This window comes from Sus scrofa, chromosome 13, assembly GCF_000003025.6.
Source record: "Sus scrofa isolate TJ Tabasco breed Duroc chromosome 13, Sscrofa11.1, whole genome shotgun sequence".
Lineage (NCBI taxonomy): Eukaryota > Metazoa > Chordata > Mammalia > Artiodactyla > Suidae > Sus > Sus scrofa.
Genome location: NC_010455.5, coordinates 116,699,866 through 116,724,083, shown reverse-complemented (window position 1 = coordinate 116,724,083; position 24,218 = coordinate 116,699,866). Strand labels below are relative to the sequence as shown.

Genomic DNA, 24,218 nt, shown 5'->3' with positions numbered 1-24,218 from the left:
AATCGAGGTTCAGAGTGGTTGAGTAACTAGCTCATAGTTGCATTGACCTATCATTTAAATTCATTTCTTCCTAGAGCCAGAGCCCATGCTCTTCCCATGATATGACATGGTTCTTAGAGCATACCTGTTATATTCTGGCCTGTTCTTATATTCTTTACCATCAAAGTGAGGATGAGAGTAAATATGCATAGTTAAAAGATAACATATGTATCCAGATATCAATATGGCCCCAAAATAAGACATGTATGTGGATATCTTTTCCTGTCCTATTTTGTTGTAATGAATCAGGGTAGTATGTGGAAAGGACACTAGTTGGGAAGTTAGACCATGTAGATTTTAGTCTGAGTTGTATCACCATAAAGCTGTGGGTTTGGATAAATCATTTAACACCTGCTATGCTCTAGTTACTTCAAATAAAAAAAGAGGAGGAGACTTAATTACTTGTATCTCTAAATTTTCACCCAGGTCTGATACTCAGTGATTTTTTAAAAAGATCTCAAAACCTTTCATTAACATAAACTTCCCTATTCTCCTGTGAAAATATTAGGGTACACAAACAGCAAGTAACCTATTTCGGATCCATTTTGAGCACAAATAGACTATTGCCCTCCTGATCGAGTCCTAATGATGCTATGAATAGATGCAGAAGCACACTTTCCAAATAATTACCAATATTTGTGAAGATAATTAACTTATACAGGCATTTGGAGCATAATACAATGCTTGGAAATATCATCTGATGCCAGAAATGTTTACTAAAGATTTATTTATTTCCCCAGTCAGCTGAGGCATGAAAGCAAAAGAGAAGATACTTTCATGGTTTTATTGTCTCTGTGGGTATATTCTTGTAAATCTCTCTAGCTTTATTATTTGCTTTTATAGACTGATTAATTCTGTTGAGAAAATTAAGTAAGCAACTGCTAGTAAAAGAATTAAAAACTAAAATGCCCATGTTAACATATGTTATCATGAGGAGACTGTTAGTAGCTGCTGATTTGGAATACCTCCTTTTATTTTATTTTATTTTATTTAGTAGAATATAGTTGATTTACAGTGTTGTGTCAATTTTTGCTGTACAGCATGGTGATTCACCATGATAGTATTTTTCTCATACTATCTTTCATCATGTTCTCCCCTAAGAAGTTGGATATAATTCTATGTACTCTACAGTAGGACCTCATTGCTTATCCATTCTAAATGTAATAGTTTGCATCTACTAACCCCAAACACCTAGTCCATCCCACGCCCTTCCTTCGCCCCCTTGGCAACCACAAGTCTGCTCTCCATGTCTGTGATCTGTTTCTCTTCGGTAGATAGGATCATTTGTGCCATATTTTAGATTCCACATATAACCTTCTAAGTGCAGACTCTGTATATATCATGACCATTCTTCACAGTAACCTTTCAAGGTAGGCATTGTCATCTTTTTTTTTAATTAGCTTTAATGACGTATAATTCACTTTGTCATCTTGTTATCAGCAAGGATCAAAAATCTTACAGAATGTTCGTAATATACTCAAAGGAACCTCTTGCTCTTAGAACCACCAACATTTATAGGTCATATTGTTCAACCCTCAATTTTACAAATTAGACAATGGCACCCAGGGAAAAGAAGAAACTTATTCAAAGTCACCAGCTCATCTAAGGTTGACTTGAAGCAGAATCCAGTCATATTTAATTTGAAATCATTGTGGTCACTACTTCTTTTATCCACTTTAACCTTTGATCTGCTTGGGTGACAATAAGGTAAACTCGGACCTTTGGAGCTGTGGTAATACTTACCAAACTCTGTCACTGCCATGTAATAGACTTGCAAGTGGTGTCATGAATAAAACCTTTGAAGAAACTGTCTTGTTATGGAGGAAAAAATGGTTTCATTACATTTAATCTATTTTATTTTGTTTTATTTTTGGTCTTTTTTTTTTTTCTTTTTAGGGCCTCACCCACAGGATGTGGAGGGTCTCAGGCTAGGGGTCCACTTGGAGCTGTAGCTGCCGGCCTACACCAGAGCCACAACAATGCAGGATCCGAGCCATGTCTGCAACCTACACCACAGCTCATGGCAACACTGGATTCTTAACCCACTGAGTGAGGCCAGGGATCGAATCCACGTCTTCATGGATGCTAGTCGGGCTAACACCTGAGCCACGACGAGAACTCCAATCTATATATTTTAGAACAAAGAAAATATCATTCACTATTGACTCTAGCAGAGGCAGGTTGGTAGGAAGTTCATAATTTGAATATATTAAACAATTTGGAACACAGTGGTTTCTCTCTAAAGATAGCAGAATTTCTCACATGAAACATTTTTCTCTTTTTGTTATGAATACTCAGTACAATCAGCAATTTCATGTTACCTAATTAACCCATCCTTTTGATATTTTAGGAAAATATTGTTATTAGGCATCTGCTTATCCTCCCACATTCTTGCTTCTGCCTCCCTCCTTTTCCTATAGCCTCTGTTTTTATTTTGCTTGTTTTCTTAAAAAAATATACACACAAATATCTTCCATTATGTAAATTAAAATAATTTGAATTTTTTTCCTAACATCTTAATGTAAAAATCTTCATGAAACCTTTAAGATGGTTTTTTACTCTTTAATTTAGGGCACACCACACTGTTGTTTAATAGTTTCAGTTTAATTAAAATAGTATTGTCACAGATTTGTTTTTCTGTCATTAGACACAGAGATAGAGAGTAGGATATGTGCCCATTTGGACAAAACAAAGTGCCATGAGCTGGGTGGCTTAAACAATAGAAATATATTGTCTCACAGTCCTGGAGGCTGCAAGTCCAAGATCCAAGTGCAGCAGGGGTTGGTTCCTTCTGAGGGCCATGGGGACAGTCTCTTCCAGGCCTCTCTCCCAGCTGTGCTGGTTTGCTGGCAATCATTGGCTTTCCTTGGCTCATGACAGCATCACCCCAATTTCTTCCTTCATCTTCACACCACATTCTCCCTGTGTGCATGTCTGTGTCCAGGTTTCCCCTTTTATAAGTCCACTAGTCATACTGACTTAAAGCCTGTCTTACTTCAGTATGACCCCATCTTAACCAGTTATATCTGTAATGACTCAATTTATAAATAAGGCTTCATTCTTAAGTACTAGGGGTTAGGATGTAAACATATAAATTTTGCAGGGGGCTGGGCATATTTCAACCCACAAAGGTGTGAACTGACTCTTGGCACTTGCCATCAGCCTCTACATGGAGTAGAACATGAGCCACTGCAGATGCTGACCTGCAGCACCCCTTGAATGGAGCTCAGAGTAGAGACCAGGAGTGAGGCACTCTGTGCTCTGGGAAAACTGAAAGAACAGGTCTTCAGGTAGATATTTTTAGGAGAAGATTTTATGAGCCCAATTCTTGCATCTTCTTATGTCCAAAAAAAACCCCACTAAAATCCTTCAGTGATGATTGATGTCTGTGACTAGTATCAACCTTCCTGAGACCAGCAGCAAACTTCTGTAAAATGTGTACATGGCTGCATGTACTTCCCTCTTCACCTTTATGACTTATGTCTTGATATTTCTCCTTTCCTCCTTAGGGCAGTTTTCAGAGTATTTCAGTTGCAAGGAGCAGTGTAAGGCAGAGGAAGAGGTTAACTGCAGTGCAAGCCCTACAAAGTGTCAGAACATCAGACAACTAGCTTTGGAACAAATATTGCCCATCAGAGTGTCCTTCTGAGAGGCCTTTGTACCCTGCCTCTCTCGGTTGTTAGGTGTGGGCTGCCTGGGAAGGACTTGGTGTGAGGGAGGCATCTCTCTGAGTGAAGGCAGACCCTGAAGGAGCTGACAGCTGAAGGCTGGCTATACACAGCACCTCATCTGGACAGCAAGTCCTTCCAATGCAGGTGTCCCCAGGTGGTACATCTACATGTCTACCACAAATATTACTGACCTCTAGGAAGTTTAAAGAAAAACCTTACTCTCAAAAGTATTAATATTATATAAACATCTCTTTCCTTCTAAATGCCTGAAATGTTCTTTATTGCCTGTTGCTTAGTGCCTCAAGAGCACTCTGCATTGGACTCAAATCTGCTTCAGTCTCTGTCTTCTCTTCAACAGAATCCTCTGGTCTAGCCAAGCTAATTTTTCTCTGCATAGGACACAACCTTGCCTCCATTGCTTTACTCAAGTGAAACTCGTTCCTTAATATCCTTTACCTGTTGAGGAGTAATAATGAGATTAAAAAGGCAGATTTCAGTCCAATTGGAAAAGCCTTGAAGCCCAGACTGAAGTTTGTAGTGAAGTCCAAGAGTTGACAAAATATAGCTGGAAAATACAATCCAGCCCACTCTGTTACTGTAAATAAAGTTTTATTGGAACACAACCATGTCCTTTGCTTACATACTATGTTATTATTATGCTTCATTTATGTTTAATGTCAGAGTTATGTGGTTACAACAGAGACTGTGTGACCCACAAAGCCTAAACTATTTACTGTCTGACCCTTTATAGAAAAATTTTGTTGACCTTCTAATCCAGTGCTCACTTTGTAGTAGAAAAGTATGACCTTCTCATGAACATCTCTGGACAGTTTCTGCCCTAAAGGATCTCTCCAGCCTCCCAATTCATAAAGGCACATGGCAATTTTCCTGTTTTGGTATTTATGCTTCTGAGGTCTATGCCCCTGTGATATTGTGATTTATAATAAGAAATATATATTTGGTCTTTGTTTCTGGCACACAGCTCCTAAAACCTGTGTAATTTCTTGGGGGATAAAGGTAGCTTTTGTTATGTTAATAAGGAGATTTTTGGTCACCTGGGAATGGGGGCTGGTTGCCAAGGGAACTAGGTGACTAGAAGGTTGGAACTTTCAGCATCTCTGACTCTGGGAAAGGTAAAGGAGGGGTGGGGGGTAGAGGAGTTCAGTGACCAATGATTGAATCAGTCTTGCCTATGTAATGAAGCCTCCCAAAAAGAACAGGGTTCAGAAGCTTTCCCAGTTGGTGAACACAGGGAGGTTTGGGGAGAGTGTTGAGCCCAGATAGCATGGAAGCTTGGCACCCCTTTTCACATACTTTGCACTATGTATTTCTTCCATTTGGCTGTTCCTAAGTTATATAATTTTATAATAAACCAGGGATCTAGTTAAGTAAAAAAAGTTTCACTGGGTTCTGTGAGCTGCTCTAGTAACCTAAGCAAATATAAGAAGGCAGTTCTTGGAACCTTCAATCTATATAGGCAATGGTTCAGAAGCACAGACAATAACTGACATTCATTGTGTATTGATAGTTTTTGCTGTCTCTGGGTAGACAGTGTCGGAATAGAGTTGAATTGTACAAAACTCAGTGGGTGTCCAAGAATTGCTTGGTGGGTGTGTGGGAAAAACCCACACACTGGAACTGGTGTCAGAACTGTAGTGCCATAGCGCCAACCAGATTGCAAGCTTTGGGTGAGCAGAGACTGTGGCTTTATTCTATTTTATTTAAAAACATTTTTACTATAGTTGATTTACAATGTCAAGTCAATTTTTGCTATACAGAAAAGTGACCCAACCCAACATTCTTTTTTTCACATTATCCTCCATCATGTTCTATCACAAGTGATTAGATAGAGTTCCCTGTGCTATACAGCAGGATCTCATTACTTATCCATTCCAAATGCGTTAGTTTGCATTTACTAACTCCAAACTCCCAGTCCCTCCCACTTAGCAACCGCAAGTCTATTCTCCGTGGTGCTTAGTATGGAGCTTCTGTTGGTTACATGAGGATTAGCATCACTTGCTGGAAAAGCAGTTTGTCAGAGTGTGGAAAAATAGTCTTTGAAGTCCAGTAGATCCGGGTCCCCCATCTTATGTGTTTCACCTTGGAAAAAAGATACATAATCTCTCTCAGCATCAGACTTCTGCTTGGCCCTGCTATAGTTGTCACAATGTTTAGGCTACAAGAGCCTGGCAGTGGTATTTGACTTAGAAGACAGTCTTTTGTTCCAGGCTAACGCCAAGGAGATACACAACAGTCTTCATACTAAAGCAGAACTGAGCAGAGGGCACTATGTGGAGAATGTTACTAGAGTGATGCATCCACCTCACTGGGCCCCTAACAAGAATGAGGAGGAGGGAGAGCTTGCTGAGATTTTTTAGTGGGGGTGTTAATGGCACTGGAAGTGATAGTCCTCTGTAGTGAGGGAGCATCCCTGTCTTTGCAAGATGTTTGGCTTCCTCATCCCCCTCCCACCACTTTTTCAGCCCAATAGCCTGTACACTTTTCCAAATGGCCCCTGTGGGTTAGGATCACCTTGGCTGAAAACCGCTGGATATACTTTCAAAAAATACTTGGGGTTCTGACTGTATTTTAGGGAATGCTAAGGAGAGTTGAGTTGGTATTAAGGAGAATTCCAGCAGAATAGCTCTACTATTTGTTTTACATCACTGAGATTTTCTTTGAAAAGATCCCTAAAGCTAAAATTTCTGAAAATAGAAATGCAGTTGTATAGCTGAAATCAAACATCACCAGACTGCAAAGACTGAACTCTGAACAATGTTAGATCAAGGCTGAGAAAGGGTCTGGTTCAACTCAAGAGCAGGATAAGAAGAGAATGAAGGCATCTCACCCTATTAAGACCAATGCAGACCCTCCCCTGTCTTCTAGAAATGAATATAAACACTGGCATCCTATTGCAGTCATAATGATGATAAGAATGTCCCTTCACTTAGCACCTGTTGGAGCTATACATTACATATATATTATTTCCATACTTACAACAATTTAGCATGGTGGGTATTATAGACGCAGCAGTCTATGGGAAGTATAGCAATGTTCCCTACACTCACACAGCTAATGACTAAACCTAGATTTAAACCCATAATTTACTGTAAAAGTTGTATACTTTCTACTCTACCAAGCTATGATATGTTATTTGTAATTTGTTCTTCACCTAACATTTCAAATTAACAAATACTTGGTTTGGGCATATAGCTATGTGTGCTATGCTTATGCTTATGCTTAAATAGTAAAAGATTCTATGTGACACATTGTATATGAGGATTTTTTTCCCTCTCCAGTCAATCTACTTTTTGTCCTTCTAAAGACTCTCTTAAGTAGGTAAGCAAGGTTCTTGCGCTGGGGTAACCCATCAACGTGTGCCCTGTCCCAGTGCCCAGTTTGGACATGCCAAGCATAGAGCACCTCCTCTAGCAGGGCATTCAAAGGGACTCTCTTACTGTGTTTCTTATTATTCGGGGTTGGTACATGGTTGCATGGATCAAAGGTCTCCACGGGGGCCAGTTTTTCTTTCTAGTAAGTTTTAGGAAGGTTTGGAAGAAAAATGAAATACTGAAAACTGGGAACTTAATGATTTTCTTAGAATAAATGTGTGCCATTTAGAAAAGCTCTGAGTCGGGCTTGTAGGTGATTAAGTATATCACATTGTTCAATAAATTGGACAAGTCAATTGCTTCTCATCAGTGGGATATGGGAGTCTATCTTGCAAAATCAGCTAATGTACCTAATCATGCACAGAGGCTAGTTATGAGACCTTTATGTGTTCTTCTATAATAAGCTGTTTTTATGAAGCTCAGATACAGGGTTTTCCCCTCTTCTTCTCATACCACTTTCATATGTTTCGTCTTTGACAACACAGCAGAGGCATGCAATATTTCCCACTTACTTTCTGGCTTAACACATAGATCAGTTGACTGGGAAAATGCCATAAGATGTTTTCCTATATTTACTTAGATTGCTTATATAAATTGTTCTATCATTTCAGGATAAGAAATTCTATGAGTACCTGTAGTTTATATGTTTTTCTTACGGTTTGTGGTGTTTTGGGATCTCATTGTCTTCTTTTTGAAATAAAGAATGTTACAATGATTTTGGGCCAACTGACTCTTGACAATACCATTTTGCCTAAAACTTCAGATGTTTTACATTTCTTCCCCCATTTTTTTTCACTAATTTCTGTCCCTTTTCATATGGTCACAGTAAAAAGTAGTCTGATAAAATGAAATTAAATCATAATGTGAATGAATATATTAGAGGGAGAAAAACATTGCACTTGCAGCTTAGAAAGCTGGATAGTCTTTGCTTTTAATTTCTTTATATGACTTCTGGGTTGGCTGAGTGGCATTAGGCAGACCATTGCTAGTCTTGACTGAGGTTTTCTCCCCTGAGTGTGTTGGGACAGGTGTAGCAGCTCTTGCCAAGTACATCCCGCCTCCCTTGTCCTGCCTCTGTGCTGGATGGTATAGCTCCTGCATGGATCTAGGGCCCACAGAACCAGTTTCTAGTTTATTTCCATGTCATTAATTAAATGGAGGTTAAAAACAAGTTGTCATCTCTTATCAAAGGGCTGGTTGGCTCTTTCCAGCTTGCTTTCATAGGTTGTAATGTGAGGTCTTTCTAGAAATTTTCACATATGCTAAAAACTATGGCAGGGCACAATACTTAAAGAAAAACAGTAACTTGCTACAGTAAATATTGGCAGAGTAGGAGAGAAGATTTGGGTGAAGACAAATGAATAGTTTAGGCTTTCTTGATGTCATTTAAATCAAATGCTTTAAACATCAGCCTATACGATCTCCCTTTCAAATTTCATTCCATTTAGACATTTAAAAACAAATTTCAGTTGTTAACTTACAGTTAAAATTTTTCCTATTACTTTAAAGACAGTGAATCAAAATTCTGATAAATATCTTGAGAATCTCATTAGAAATAATTATATCCCACCCTACTTTTTTGGGTAGTAGTGAGTAGTAGAATAATTTCTAAAATATTTAGTGCCAGTAAAGTAGATGTGCTTTTATATTTTAATTTTGACTTTTTGGCTAATGTTCTGATGCTGTTGAAACGAATTATTTATATTATCATTTAAGTGCTTTTATTGAATGAGAGAGAGAGAGATTTCTATGCTGGGCATGTTAATGTCTCCAATATTAAACAATAAATAACAAAATAGAGCTAATGTTTTGTGGTACTTTATGAAAGACAAATGATGTCTAATAAGTTTGTTTTATTTGATTACCTTTTCATTTGTTTAATCAGTCAGGAGCCCATCACACTTTACAATAACTGCATTTTAGAATGGAAGTAAATTATGGGTAGAATGGCTAAGCTAATGGCCCAAAGTCACACACATCTCTGGAATATCTTGGAGCAAGAATTTGAAACTAAGTTTTTTGACCCTCTGTTCTGAGCTCTTTTGCCTGCATTCTGCTCCTTTTTCAAAAATCATGTTTTAGGTTAAATTACTCAGAACATATTTAAAAATGAATAAGAAATAATGGGTTCTAATGGGGAAAATTGAAAAATGTTTATTTAAAAATACAAAATTTTGGACAAATATAAGTAATGTTTATTAATATGATTGGGTTTCTTGATTTATGAAGAGCCACAACTGGCCTCAAACTCTCAACTGATAAGATTTTCATAGATGACGTGCTCTTTGTATTTACTGTTAAGAAGGTAAACAGGCTGGGAGATATAAACAAAAGCCCTCCTGCTCCTCATTCTCTGTCTCTGTCTCTGTCTCTCTCTCTCTCTCTCTCTCTCCCTTTCACACACACACACATTCCTCTTTTTCTCCCAGATCCTAATCCCTGTTCTCTGTTGGGGGAAGTATATTAGAGTTTATCACAAGAAACACACATTCTCAGGTTGCCATCCATGTTGTATACACTGATAGATTTGTTTATTTTTCCTTTTAAATGGAATGGTGGCCTTTTGCAAATTACAGTTGGGGTCAAAGAAAGCACCTGTTCTTTTTCGATATGCTGCTTTGTTTTTCTTAAACTTTGACTCCCCTGTAAACTCAACAAATGACTCATGTAACATTATAATAATAATACCTCAGACAGGTTCACTCCTCATGGTCTTACCAAGATCCTTAATGCCAAGGGCCTGTGAATTTTCCTAAGTCCTCATTGGGATTGGCCATATTTGTTGACTTGACTAGAACTCATAAGGTACATAAAGAGGGGCAAAAAGTGCAAAAAAGGAAGTACAACAATGAAAATATTTCAAGCTTTGGAACTGGACAGACCTGGGGATTTACTTCTGGTTCTGTCATTTACTAGCTTATCTTATTCAAATGTTTTTTGATACTCACCTTTCCCATAATGGAAATAGAGATAATATTCTTACTGAATAGCACTTAGCAAAGTTCCTGGTGCATAACAGGTGCTCAAAAATTACTGTGATTATGATTATGTTATTGTTATTATTGCTATTGTTATTTTATTATTATTTGTTTGTTGTTAGCAAAAATCCCAAATATGGAAAAGTCATAGAACTTAGTTATTTCTGGGCTGAGTTGAGAATGAAACATTTCCTGTAAGGGAGAGAGTCTGTAAGTTCTACTCTTATTTCATAAGGTCGAAGAGAATCTTGAATCAGTATATGAAGTGAAATTTGATTTAGAATATTACATGGATTGACTTTATACTGACCCATAGGATTAATCTGCTTAAATGACACTCCCCCAGAAGCTGGTTAGTACAAGCAGCACAGCAGAATCCATTAACTCCTCTTTTAATCTAATTTTAATGTAAAAGTCAATGAGCACATAACACTTACTGTATGGAATTTTGCTGTGTATCCTACCTGACTGAAGTGAATTGCTTATGTGACAGAGGTAGCTTGAGGTCAGTGAAATTCCGTTTTGTGGTTTACCTTTATAGAGTAATATACAATGCTATGGAAAACACTTAAACCTGTCCCACTGCATCAGATGGTCCCTTCCTAACCAATATTCAGACTCTTTAGTCACTCTTTCTTTCTTCTTCTTCTTTTTTTTTTTTTTGCTTATTGACTGTTAAATTTTATTTATCTTTCCAACACAAGACATAGGGAGCTGGGATAGTTCCTTCTCCCTCCCAAAATTTTCCTATTTGGTTTCTTTTAAAAAATATTGTATGTAACTTTTACTTTTGAAAATTAAATCTTTGATCTTTGGGAAGTAGTAGTTCAAAATTAAAAAAAAAATTGGATATGTTATGAACTAATTCTCCAGTTCAAATATAAGCATATCTGGGTTTTTTCCTCAGCTTTTTCTCTCCCTGTGTATCTATTTGTGTTCATTTTTATGATCAACTATACCTTAATTCATTTAATAAATATGTTCCCAAACAATCTTGTTTTGAGTCTCTACAGCAGTAATAATGATACTAGGTAATGAGTGTGGAATGGTTACCTCTCACTTTGCTAGCACTGGAGGAAAAAAAGAAAACTTGGATACAGGCTCTGCCTTTGTGTTGCTTACTATCTAGTAGGAAAAGACAAACATAAATAACTGAGTAGTAAAGTGTTACAAATACTCTGATGACACTGACTACAGACCAGGGAGAGGGTGAGCGTTGGAGTAGTTAATCCCAAATTCTTTATACGGTAATCCCTTTGTGCTCTTTTACCAAACTAATGCTTCAGCAGCATCCTTCACCATTTTCCCTACCCCACTTCTGCTCCCCACAAAAACTCCATAGTATATTCAATTGTATTCATTGCCACTCTGTATTAAATTGCACTTTCCGGTATGCCCATGTACAGTTGCATTATTTTAATTTTAGAATGACCTGAGAGTATCTCTAACTTGTAGGAAGCCTAGATCTTGGCTGCGATTAAATACAGGCATTAGTGGGAAAAAAAATTAAGGCAAGATATTATTTCCTCATTGAGAATTTTCAAAGTCATATTTCTAAAATAACCACCTAATTAGTACCTGGTTTCTTGAGCATAGTGCCTGGCAGAAAAGCCTAAAGAACTCCATTTTATTAACTAACCCAAGAAGTTGGCAAATGTTTCCCCTGGAGACGTTTCTAAAAGCAGGGATTCAAGTCTCAATGGTAAAGAGCCCAAGCACACTGACTCCCAGCATAACATTTTATCCTGTGGGACATGGTGGGCAATAAGCCTGAAAACAACATCTATGTAGTTTCCTCCACAAATTTTTGATCATTACTTCTGATATTCATGCTGAGAATTTCATGGCAACAACTTCATACCTGAATCTCAAGAGACATGTTTTGCATAAATGTAGTCTCTGAGGACTTGTAATACTAGGCTTGTAAGTATACTTCTGTGTCAGAAGAATTCATACCTGGCAAGTCTCATTTATTCTGTAAACAGTCTTTGATCACTTACAATGTGTATGATAATGCTTGAAGAAAGAGCTGAACTTGCTACATCAGTATGGGTAATTTATTCAGATTTCTCCAGGCTTCACTCCTTGGGAGGATATGGTGAGGGCTGTAGTTGGGTTTTGATGGTCAAGTCCACAGCTGCTGTATTAAGAGTGATACTTAAACTAGAATCTTGGTCATTTTTTTTGAGAGAAACAAGGGTACTTCCATATCATTCCAAGAGGGTTTCTTTCAGACTCTATTACTGAACAGGGTTCTGATGAGAGATTTGTCAAAGGAAGACAGACTAACTGAAATTTTCCGTTATCTGAATCACTTCCTTAAAAATATAACTTATGAGATTTTTTTTTTTTAAGCATTTTAACTCACTTTAAATGATGACTGTGACATAGTACCAAACTTTGTCAGGACTTGTAAGGATGTCCCCAAAGTTGTAAAATAAATAAAGTAGATCAAGAAATATTTGCATTTTTGCTAGACTGAATCCCAAGTTTGGGAGAAGTGAGGGCCAAAAAAAAGGGTAATAAGATCCTTGACTGGTACTGGAAATGGTTAAGGGGTCTTCTGGGGTTTGTTAGTCTCCTATTTTCAGGGAATGTTTGAATCAGAGACTATTGCTTAGATATTATTTTTAAAAAACAGCCAAATGATTTAATGAGGACTGAAGCACATACAGCCATATCACCCCAACATCTTGGCAGACTGCCTCTTTGAGCCAGGCCTTCTGGGTAAGGATTTATTTCTATGTTCTTTGTCTGCCAAGGGGATCTGATAGAGTGGGGGTAGGGGGTGGGGTCAGGAAGGAGATGTTTCATGGCCTACAAAAGGAACATAGTCCTGGAATATGGAGAATAGGTTAGGTAAAGGGCAGCACCTGAATTGAAAGCTTATAAATTGAAAGTTAATGGAAGAGGTTAACTTCCTGAGAAATGTTGCTCACTCAGAGAACCAGGCTGGTTTCTAATTTCTCTCATAGACTCAACGGATTTGAGATTAAAGAGAAAAGAAATGGATTCTATTGCTTTCATTATTTATTTGACCTTGAGCAAGTCATTTGACCTTTGTAGAGATCATCTGTAAAATAAGGAGACTGAATTAAACAATCTTTAAGGTCCCTTGCAGTTCTTCTATCTATGAAATTAGAAACACCGATACTTAGAGAGATTAAAAATAGTATCTATCGAGAGTTCCCTTCGTGGCGCAGTGGTTAACGAATCCGACTAGGAACCATGAGGTTGCGGGTTCGGTCCCTGCCCTTGCTCAGTGGGTTAATGATCCAGTGTTGCCATGAGCTGTGGTGTGGGTTGCAGATGCGGCTCGGATCCCGCGTTGCTGTGGCTCTGGCGTAGGCCGGAGGCTACAGCTCCGATTGGACCCCTAGCCTGGGAACCTCCATATGCCGTGGGAGCGGCCCAAAGAAATAGCAAAACAAACAAACAAACAAACAAGCAAAAAATTGAAAAAAAAATAGTATCTATCCATTTCCCTTCTCCTCAACAAAAACTAAACAAACAAAGGAAAATTGACTATATCCCAGAAACAGATTCCATACTCAGGTAGTTAGGTTGATAATGAGTTGTTAATATTTACTTCAAACACCACCTTTGTCTTTAGGTTTAAGAAAAAATCTCAGTGGGGCAGAATGCCTTCAGGTCTCCCCTGGATTATATTACAGAACCAGCTTATCCTTGCCTCTCCCCTGTCTGTGCCTTTTCTGCTCCCCTATCCTATCTGAAGAGCTGTGGTTCTCCTGCAGCCTGACTTCTCTTTGACCTGCATGCCTTGGTGCACCAACCTCCCTCTGCCTGGCTAACTCTTGCATACACTTTAGGACTCACCACAATAATAGAATTCACCAGGAAACCTGACCTTCCAGAGACCTTACGCACCCCACCAGACACCTTCCTTCTGGACTCCCCCCCAAAAGCAAAGCCTTATTTAGCTGACCCTTTTTTGCTCTCTAGCATCTGAGCGTACTTCCATTATTGTAATTTTCAGTTGTTCATCCTTTTTCCCCACTAGTCTGTAAAGTCCTGAGGGTAAGGGTCTTCTTATTTATTTTTGAGTTGCAGGGTTGAGTACTTTACTTGACACTGGGAGATGCCTGATTAATGTTGAATAAATGAATAAAGCAATAATTCAACACTATTCAGGGAAAGATGCAAAGAAAAAGCAACATCTTTAAAAGAAATCCCAGACACATGTCTGCTTTTTCTGATGTCTATTGCAAATGAATGCTCTGTCACCTTCCCACTGGGAAGAGTCTAACAGCAGAGGTAATACTAATCTCTTCCCATTTGTATGCAATTGCCAATTTTCCTGAGTCTTGTTTGGCTGGTAGCAATGGAGTCTAATCTGGTCCCATACATTGGAGAGCATTCCATTCTAATAGCTGTATTGCCATAAGCTGGAAATGCATCATGCACAAGCTACTTATTTCTGCATCATAAACCTCTAATGTTTTTTTAGGCTGATGGGTTTTGTGTTTCTTGAAGTCGGAAAATAAGCCCAACTTTTAGGTGATGTCTTAGCTTGCCCCACCCCTTGTGCTACCCTCCTATCCCAGTGTTTAGTGGAAACCTGGGATTTCTGGAAGTGGCAGGTCTCTTTTTCCAAGATGTAGTTCTTTCCTTACAATCAAATATAAATTTCCAGATGTTGACTAGTGATAAGAGATCATCCATTCCTGGAGTTTATGTCTCGGGGTGTGCAGGTCCCTGTTTGGGGCATACTTCAGTCAATTCACACTACCTCTCCCCCAAAGCCTCCTGATGTTTCCCCCTCTCATTCTTTGGGGGATGGACTAAATGCTGGATAGTGGCAGTAAATGGGGAGTGGCCCTTAGTTGGAGCCATTAATGGCTCAGGACTCATCCTAAGACTAGGTATTGAGATAGGTCTGGGAACACAGACGTGAATAGGACATTGCCCTTAACCTCATGAAAACTAAAATTTAATAAAGAGACATATAATTAAATTATAATCCAGTGTCATAACTTTAACATAGGAGTAAGAACGTTCTCTTTCATGCAATTTCTTTTAGATGCCTGATGGAGCAGAGTACAGTGTGTAAAAAGTAGTCCTCTGCTACCCTAGAATATATTTGCCTTTGTTTCTTCCAAACTGTTCTATTTTATGATCAGTTACAGTTATTAATTCAGAGCAGATGCATAGGAGGAAAGAGCTATGACCTGACTCTAGATCCACGTACTAAAGTACCCAATGTCTGCCTCTGCGAGGTGCTGAGACCATGGGGAAGAAAATCCCATGTCCATGCCCTCAAGTTGCTCACAGTCTGGTGTGTGTGGGGGACAGACATTTAACATGTTTGCAATCCAGTCTTTTCTTGACCTGGTGGAAGAATTTACTGAGCATAGTTCAGTAAACTATGGACAAGAATTCGACATTGGAGGGCAGGTGTGTGTGTGTGTGTGTGTGAGAGAGAGAGAGAGAGAGAGAGAGAGAGAGGGAGAGGGAGAGGGAGAGGGTGATGGAAACAGAAGGAGAGAGCACTTTTTGAGTTGAGACTTGGGAGGTGAACAGAAGTTTACTAAGCTAGCAGTCTAACAGTAGGTGATAAAATGGCATTCCAGGCTGGATGGATCTGGTGTCTAGGGAATCTAAGCTGAACACTGTTCTTCCTGAGGTTGGAGAGAGAGGGTTTCAGCAATGGTAAACTGATAAATATTTAACAACTCCCCCTCCCCCAGTAAAGTCCTAATCTGTAGCATTTGCTGATTTCCATGATATAAATTCTTCTACCCTGGCTTTTCAGTCTACTAATGTGACATCAATGAACACCGTGCTGAGAAGGTATTAACAAGTGGCCACTGCAGGTGGTAGGAACTACCTCCAGCAAACCTGGGTTTCCCTTCTTCCTGAACCCAGGTAACACCGAGCTATACAATCACATCTCCTAACTGCTCTGTGTCATAAACTGATGATGGACATCGAAGTCTATGGCAGATTCTGTTTGTCCTCATGTTCTCATGGGACTGGAAATCAAGATACTTGATTGTGGTTCTGACTCCAGGAACCCTGTGACTTTGAAAAGTCACTTAGCCCCTTTGAGATATAACAAAGTCTGAGCCCTCCAGGGTTTCTAAGACTCTAAAAGTCATTGTTCAGTTATTCCCAAGATAAGTTTTTCCATTGATTTTTTTTTCTCGGTTGCATCTCTTTTTATCTTAGGACAATGGAGAGACCTTGGATTTTTAGAAAAAAAAGGTTCTTTATTTTTTATTTTTATGGGTTCTGATGAATATTTTTTCTCTGTTAAAGGGATTTTTAAAAAATTTTTATTTAGTGATTTTTTTTTCCATTACAGCTGGTTTACAGTGTTGTGTCAATTTTCTACTGTACAGCAAGGTGACCCAGTAACACATACACATAAACGTTCCTTTTTCTCACATTATCATGCTCCATCATAAGTGACTAGATGTAGTTCCCAGTGCTATACAGCAGGATCTCATTGCTCATCCATTCCAAAGGCAATAGTTTCCATCTATTAACCCCAAATTCCCAGTCCATCCCACTCCTTCCCCCTCTCCCTTGGCAACCACAAGTCTGTTCTCCACATCCATCATTTTCTTTACTGTGGAAAGATTCATTTGGGCTGTATATTAGATTTCAGATATAAATGATATCATATGTTATTTGTCTTTCTCTTTCTGACTTACTTCATTTAGTATGAGAGTCTCTAGTTCCAGCCATGCTGCTGCAAATGGCATTATTTTGTTCATTTTTATGGCTGAGTAGTATTCCATTGTGTATATATATCGAATCTTCTTAATCCAATCATCTATTGATGGACATTTAGGTTGTTTCCATGTCTTGGCTATTGTGAATAGTGCTGTAATGAACATGCAAGTGCATTTGTCTTTTTCAAGGAAAGTTTTTTTTTTTTTTTTTTTTTTGTCTTTTGTCCTTTTAGGGCCATACCCGTGGCATATGGAGGTTCCCAGACTAGGGGTCTAATTGGAGCTGTAGCCGCTGCCCTGCGCCAGAGCCACAGCAATGCCAGATCTGAGCCGTATCTTCAACCTACACCATAGCCCGTGGCAACGCTGGGTCCTTAACCCACTGAGTGAGGCCAGGGATCGAACCTGTAACCTCATTGTTCGTAGTCAGATTCATTTCTGCTGCGCCACGATGGGAACTCCTCAAGGAAAGTTTTGTCTGGATATATGCCCAAGAGTGGGATTGCTGGGTCATATGGTAGTTCTATACGTAGTTTTCTAAGGTACCTCCATACTGTTCTCCATAGTGGTTGTACCAGCTTACATTCCCACCAACAGTGCAGGAGGGTTCCTTTTTCTCCACAACCCCTCTAGCATTTGTTATTTGTGGACTTAATAATGATGGCCATTCTGACTGGTGTGAGGTGGTACCTCATAGTAGTTTTGACTTGCATTTCTCTAAAAATCTGACATTGTGCATTTTTTCATGTGTTTGTTGGCCATCTGTATATCTTCTTTGGAAAAATGTCTATTCAGGTCTTTTGCCCATTTTTCCATTGGGTTGTTGGCTTTTTTGCTGTTGAGTTGTATAAGTTGTTTGTATATTTTAGAGATTAAGCTGTTGTCAGTCGCATCATTTGAAACTATTTTCTCACATTCTGTAAGTTATTTTTTTTTGTTTTTTGTTTATGGTTTCCTTTGCTGTACAAATGCTTGTCAATTTGATTAGGTCGCATTGGTTTATTTTTGCCTTTATGCCTGTTGCCTTGGGAGACTGACCTGAGAAAACATTTGTAAGGTTGATGTCAGAGAATGTTTTGCCTATGTTCTCTTCTAGGAGTTTGATGATGTCTTATCTTATATTTAAGTCTTTCAACCATTTTGAGTTTATTTTTGTGCATGGTGTGAGGGTGTGTTCCAGTTACACTGACTTACATGCGGCTGTCCGGTTTTCCCACCACCAATTGCTGAAAAGACTGTCTTTTTCCCATTTTATATTCTTGTCTCTGTTGTTGAAGATTAATTGACTGTAGGTTTCTGGGTTTATTTCTGGGTTCTCTGTTACATTGGTCCATATGTCTGATTTGGTACCCATACCACACTGAAGCTTTTTAATATTGCCTGAAGTCTGGAAGAGTTATGCCTCCTGCTTGGTTTTTGTTCCTCAGGACTTCTCTGTCAATTCTGGGTCTTCTGTGGTTCCATATAAAGTTTTGGATTGTTTGTTCTAGTTCTGTGAAAAATGTCATGGGTAATTTGATAGGGTTTGCATTGAATCTGTAGATTGCATTGGGTAGTATGGCCATTTTTACAATATTAATTTTTTCAACCCAAGAACATGGAGTATCTTTCCATTTCTTTGAATCCTCTTTAATTTCCTTGATTAATGTTTTATAGTTCTCAGCATATAAGTCTTTCACCTCCTTGGTTAGGTTTATTCTCAGGTATTTGATCTTTTGGGGTGCAGTTTTATGTGAAAGGGATTTAAATCAATCATTACAAGACTACATTCTGAAAAGAAACTTGTCTGTGATTAGATATTTGAATAAAGTAGGTTATACTTTCAGGATTGTTATGTGGTTTAATGAGAATATAGCATGGGAATACAGTTGAAGAGTATAAAGTGTTGCCTACTCTTATGGTATTAAACAGGTCTTTTCTATATTGAAGAAAGTAGCTATGCTAAAGTTAAAAAAAACAAAAGTAGATTTATTTATTTAAATATCACAACATATTGTAATATATGCTGTTTATTATATCTACTTAAAAATAAATGAAATTATCATTCAAAATGATGCTATATTTTAAATCATTAATGATCTATACTACTAAGAACTTACAAATCTAGTTTTGTATAAAAATGTTGATAAACATGTGGAATTAAAAATATGAGTTAATTTTATTTTGTTTTATATGAGAATAATGGCATCAGACATTTTAACACTCCTGGCACTAAAGTATTTAGAATACCCTGAAATAGTACTGGAAACATAGGAAAGTTCTCTTTGATTAAGAGTGAAAAGTGTCCAAATAAATAATTCAAAAGGATATAAAAATTATCAATAAGCAATTCATCCAGCTCAGAGGTTTATACTAGGAACCCACCAATTATTCTCCTTTCCTTTTTGCATCAGCAATACATAAAAGCTTTATCTTGGCAACACCAAATCAATCCCCTGATTGTGTTATATCAGACTAATAGTTTGTTCATTCAGTGAACAATTTTTCAGTGGTTAGGACTGAACTAACAGGTTACTGGTTATCCATTCACTCCATAAATATATGCTGCACACCTGTTATATAAGACTCTGAAGACATACTGGTGTTATAGATTTGAGAATTCTCTAGTAGGTTGAATAAATCCCCCCCCCCGAAAAGAAATGTCCATATCCTACCTGCCCAAACCTTTAATATTATTTATTTGGAAAAGGGTTTTTGCAGAAACAATTAAGAATCCAGAAACACCAAATGCCTGTTGTATGAATTTAATAAATGAGACATTTATTAAATAATGTCTCAAGAGTCTCACCTCTTAACTCTCTCACTCCTATTTTTTGTAGGGGATTAAAAAAAAAAGAATCTAGAAAGAGGAGATAATGCTGGGTTTTTCAGGTGGGCCCTAAATCCAATAAGTGTCTTTATGAGAGAGAGGCAGAGGGAGATTTGACAGACAGAAGAGGAGGAGGTCATGGAACTGTGGAGACAGATAGGAGTGATGTGGACACAAGTGAGGGAATGCCTGCGGCCACCAGATGTTGGAAGAGGAAGGAAACAAACTCTACCTGGTTTCTCAAGAGAGAGTGCTACCCTGCCAATAGCTTGGTTTCAAACTTCTGGCCCCCAGAACAGTGACAGAGTAAATTGATATTGTCTCTGCTATCAAATTTATAGTAATTTGTTATGGTAGCCTCAGGAAACTTAGATAGATCCTGTCTCCAAGGAAGAAAACATATTTCTTGCTAGGTTCTCTTGTTTCCTAAGTTTGATTAGGAGATTGGAAGGAGAGATTGTTTTCTCTTGGAGGTATCAAAACATATTTACCAGGAAAAGGGTATTCGAGAATACAGTGAGGAAGGAGAATTTGAGAATTCTTCTAAAAATGAATAGAACTTGAACTTAGAAAGATGGTACTGATGAGAGTGGTGCTGAAGGGCAGTGATGGTGGGGGATGGTTGGAGTAGATGTGTCTTGGGTGACAGTGGAGTATGTTGCAGGCAGAAGGAAGCTTCTGATCAAAGGCCCTGCTCGCAGGCTCTAAAGTGAGAGACCTCTGACGAGAAGAGGGAGGGGTTTAATTGGGTTTGGGAATGGAAGAGACCCACATGAGACTGGAATTGGAAGGAGCTCTATGTGATGAGCTAGGTGTGGACTTCATTCTATAATCGACAGGCAATTTTTTAAAATTTCTTTTTAAGCAGGAGGATAATAAGGTCAAAATTTGTTTAAGAAGGATTTCTGGCCACAGTCTGAAATGATTTGGATGGGGAAAATACTGGAGGTGTGGAGAGACTGGTTAGGAGGCAGAATGGTTAGTCCAAGGATGAGGGATATTAAGGGCTGAATTATGTCTCTACCAAATTCATATGTTGAATACATCAGAATGTGACTGTTTTGAGATAGGGCTTTTAAGGTTGCAATTAATGTAAAAAGAAGCTATATGGGTGGGCCGTAATCCCACCTGACTGTTGTCCTTATAAGAAGAGGAGTTTAGGACACAAGCAATACATAAACCGAGGGGAGACCATGTGAGAGCACAGTGAGAAGGTGGCCATCTGCAAGTCAAAGAGACAGGCCTCAGATGCCAAACTTGTTGATGCTTCAATATTGGACTTCTAGCCATAGTTTCTCTTGTGGGAAAATAAATTTCTGTTGTTCAAGTCACCTGGTCTGTGGCATTTTGTTACAGCAGCCCAAGCAAATTAATACATGGGGTGTACACCAGGCAGTTTTGTGAAAAACATACCATTCTATCTGGAGATTTTTGATTGATGTTCTACCTGGAAATTGATGTTATTTGGTCTCCTAGATAGAGATGTGGCCAACCTTAATGTGAAACACACAGTTTATATTGTGACCTCTCAAAAGGAGGCGTACCATTGCCATGTTCTGATTCTGAGAGTATGGTACATCCTAAGGCATAAGAACAATAACAACTTTATAGTTGCTATAATACCTTTACAATAGCTTTCCAGGCTATTAAACAGGATCTCTTTTGGTTCACAGACTATGTATTTTGCTCCTGCTTCCTTGATCATAAATAGTGATATAGGACAAATGCTGCCTTCAGGTCTTTGTTGATTGAGCTATGAAATATGCCCATTGCCTGAGCTTCTGGGCATCCACACACAGTAATTCATCTTGATCCTCCCCTTGCTAACCTGTCCAAAATTTACCCATCAGTCAGTCCAATGCCTGATTAAGTGTATGGACTTGTCCTAAAAGTGAATAGCAGTTGGGAAGTAAATGAAAAAGATATAGACCATCCCTGTAGTTCATATCGCAGGCTTCTAACTGAGAAGAAGAACACACTGTTGGAGTATCAGGATAGAGTGATGTAAATTGACTTAGTCAAATACAGCTGTAAGAAGTGGGACCAGGAGCCCTAAAGAATGCCAATTCAGGTGGGGGCCGGTGTGATGTTCTTCAGCTTTCTGCAGTGGGGAAGTTACAACTTGGGTGAAGCAAAGGAGATAAGAAAACTCAGACTAGTCTTAATATTTTTCCCATTTATATGTTTTTGTTCGTTTGTTTGTTTTTTAGGTCTCATGGAAAATAGAGCTACTGACTGCATATCTCTGTTGTGGTCACCATACAGTTGACTGAATCTGCTGAGTATCCAGTACCCCCCTATACATTCTAGAGGAAAAGGAAAACCTAGGCTCTTAGGAAGCTGATGATCATCTGAGAGGCAAGTCGTATACTTACCTTATCAGTTAGATCAATTAATGTAAATTAGTGTGGAATAGACTGAGCTACAGTTGGCTGACTTGCTGTGGGTCATCAGACAGCATCTGATTATTTCCTAATATGTGCTCAACAATGAGTCAGGTGAGATGGGAGCTATGAAAGGAGAGTACAACCCATCTCTGTCCCAAAGAAATCTTATGTCAGCTCAGTACATAAGATTTACTTAGATAAAATAACAAGTAGCAAGAAACAGTGTTCAAATGAATGGTATTGCTCTCCTATGCCTGAGAATATAAAATTTCAGAAAATTAAGAGAACCGCATAAGCCAGTTTAGTTGTAGGAGGCTTTGTGAAAAGTAGGTCTTAGGATACTCATTAATTCATTTATTATTCATGCATTTTCCATCCACACAACAAATATTACAAGCTGTATACGATGTTCCAAGTTCAGATAAAGTAATGAAGGAGCCAGGCATGGATTCCCATCCTTATGAAGCTTAAAGTCTAATGTGAGACAGATGTTGGTCATATAATTGCACAGATATTAAGTTATAAACTGTGGTAAGTGCCTTGAAAGAATATAGGAGGAGTAGTTTGGAGGAACAGGCAGTCAGAGTGATAGTTGCTCACATATCAAAAGGATGAGTAAGAGGATCAGCCAATGGAAGTAGGGAGTAGTCTAGGTAGAGGGCACATATGTGCAGAGACTCAAGGGGGAGAAGGCACTGCCCATCTATAGAAAGGCAGTAAGGCAGTGTAACTGGTATACAGTAGGAGGGAAAATAGCATCCAGTGTGTTGAAAAGATAATTCTTGTTTCTGACATTTCTAGGGTCCTGGATATTTTTAAATATTTGTTGAGAGCTATGCATCCTCTCTCCAGAAATATGTTCATACATTCTCAGTTCTGTAAGTTCACAGATTTCTGGAAGCCTGCTCACGAACTTGAGAGTAAGAACTGTCTTAGGGATAGATGTGATTAGAATTGGCTCTCCAGAGGAAAAAAGATTTTATCACAAGGGAGAGGTTAGAAATGAGCAGTGTTGGCAGAACTGTGGGAGGCAGTGGGTTCTCACTATGCAGGGTTTTTATCAGTCTTACTCCAGTTCCATTGCATGCTCTCAATTCACAGAAGCCAAGGTGAGTATGAGGGGAAGGGATATTTTTATGCTTGTGTGCATCCTGAATTTGCTTGCAGTGTTAATAGTGGCACTTGGCCTTGAGATAATGACTTATCTCCTCCTCCTGGCTGGGCTCTCTCCTCCCAGTGCCGCTCCCATCAGCACCAGTGAGTTTGTACAGTGTATCAGTGAGGCTGTGGTAGAGAAATAAGACTCTATGGCCTTGATTTTCTGATTCAATGGGCTTTGAAAGCATCAATAAGAATATTACCAAAGCTGTTGAATACTAACTATTTCCTAATGCATTTTTAATTAGTATTTAGCCAGTTAAATTAATCAATTTGTAAAATATGTGGAAGGAAATGTCTATTAAAATAGAATTCATGTCAGTGAGGTAAACCTTTCCATAAACTTAAAACTACAAACTAGATGCTTCCTCCAAATGGAAAATGTTGGCAGGTAGGTATGCAGATCCCCTGTGGAGACTATTTTCAATATTAATTATCTTGCTGTGCCTTAAATGGTTTTTGTTTGGGTGTTAAAAGGTTTGTGAGGATTAGATTATTTAAATGGAAAAAAATCAATTTTCCTGAACTTCGACAGTTTTTTGCAGTCAATTGTAAAAAGCCAAAAAGGGTGAAGGGAGAGGGAGTTTTTATGCATCTTGTTTCTTCTTTTTCAAATGTGAAAACAAACAATTGTTAGTACAAACAAAAGCAGGGTGTGCATGAGAGGAAAGGCAGTGGGTATAAAACACAATTGTCTTTCTTAGGCTGACAGTGAACGGGGTGGGAAGGGAATCCAGTAGACGTGGCCATGGCCAGAAACCTCAGGTCAACTGTATTCCCTGAGCTCAGAAGCTTCTATGCATCAGTATAACTCCTGCAGAGGAGGCTGTGTTATGTAGGGGCCATAAAGAAAAGACCTAATATATAGTAGGCTTGCATTGCACTTTTCGTAAGCAAATTAGCCTGCTAGCGCTGTCATAACAAAATACCACAGACTGGCTGGCTTAAACAACAGAAACATATTTTCTCATGGTTCTGGAGACTGGGAGTTCAAGATGAAGGAGTGGGCAGGTTTGGTTTCTCTTGAGGCCTTTCTCCTAGGCTTACAGATGACCCCCTTCTGCATGTGCATGCTTCCCACATGCG

At 38.6% G+C, this 24,218-nt stretch overlaps 1 long non-coding RNA gene across 1 annotated transcript in view; it reads left to right on the top strand.

Moving 5' to 3' along the window:
* Positions 1 to 23,202, top strand: part of LOC106505750 — a 342,957-nt gene extending 319,755 nt beyond the window's left edge. The window contains exon 3 of the long non-coding RNA XR_002337760.1: positions 21,798 to 23,202. This is a non-coding gene — a long non-coding RNA (uncharacterized LOC106505750). The remainder of the gene's footprint in view (positions 1 to 21,797) is intronic.